Source organism: Galeopterus variegatus, unplaced genomic scaffold (assembly GCF_000696425.1).
Source record: "Galeopterus variegatus unplaced genomic scaffold, G_variegatus-3.0.2 Scaffold1089, whole genome shotgun sequence".
NCBI lineage: Eukaryota > Metazoa > Chordata > Mammalia > Dermoptera > Cynocephalidae > Galeopterus > Galeopterus variegatus.
This window is the reverse complement of record NW_007727200.1, coordinates 188,042-189,444: the sequence shown is the minus strand read 5'-3', so window position 1 is coordinate 189,444 and position 1,403 is coordinate 188,042.

Below are 1,403 nucleotides of genomic sequence, written 5' to 3'. Positions count from 1 at the left end.
AAAACTGAAGGTGCTGGTCAATGAGGCTTCAGGAGTGCTGGGTTTGCAGGGCTAAAGCTGAGCATAGCCCTGCAGAGAGATTTTGAATTCTCCTTTCTCTGTCATGCTGGAGAAGTGACCACCAGTTTCCTGTGGCACTTGTGCTGTGGGCAGAGAATGCTTCAGACTGCCAGACCACTTCATCTTGAACAGAAAATAGACTGCTCAGATTTACAAGTACAGTACTTTGGAGTTATTTAAATGTCAGGGAGTATCTTCCTTTGATGAAAGAATGGAGAAGAGTTGCATAAGAGTGTATTTTTATGGATCAGAAGTTGATATGGCCATTTTTAGATATCTGAGCTAGGTGTTATGTTTCTGACTTTTAGATGGAGATAAACTGCACTTCTGATCAAACACATTCTTGAATTTAATTATACACACTTGTATGGGGTCTTAATACAGATTAGCAGGGGCATTCCTGTGATGCAGTAGAATTATGTTTGTGACATATTGTGAAGAAAGCAAGATATGTGAAAATAAGTCCTGTATAAATCCATTTAAAGGTAGAACTGCATATTGCTATGTAAAAGACCTAGACCTATAAAGATTCCCACCCAGCCAATGTCCAGAGGAATAGGATTGGGTTGTAGTGTAGGCAGACTTTCAGCTTCTTCCTGTACTGTGTCCTATTAGAATTTGTTAGGACAGGCAAGCATTTTACACTGTATACACACATACACATAACAAAAAACCCACAAAGAACAGCAAAGGCCCTCAGAGTTAGGTACCAAGCCCAGCTGGGGCCAAGGGGAAGAGAAGGGAGGCAGGAGAGAAGCCAAAGAAGGTGGCTCCTGTTCATGAGTGTCTGGAGAGAGAGGGAAGGTCAGCATTCAGAGGAGAACATGTTCGGTTTAGCTTCAGAGTGGGGTCTTTGTGAGAGCCGGGCTATGGTGGGGAAGGACTGTCAGCAGCCCACTATGCAGGGGTGCCTCCACCCTGGTTGGGCACCCTGGCTCTTCCTGCACCTCATGCATCTGGATGGCAGCCTGAGTATTCCTCAAAGACCAGCCTGGTATGTGGTTGGTGAACCAAACAGCTGATGAGAAAGACAACAGAGGTCAAACAGCATTTTCTCTCTCCTTTTCAATCTTTTCCTGCTTTCTTCTAATAATTTTTTTGATTTTAAAATGAATATTTTTGGATTGGCCAGTTGGCTCAGTTGGTTTGACCTGGTGTTATAACACCAAGGTCAAGGGTGCAAATCTCCGCACCTGCTAGCCACTAGGAAAACAAAAACAAAAACAACAAAAGAACATTCTTGGAGGAGCATGAGCATCTAGGAGACATGAAAGTGTAAAGAACTAATAAAAATCACAATTTCAACACACAAATACACAAAAATATTAACCCATGGATATTTT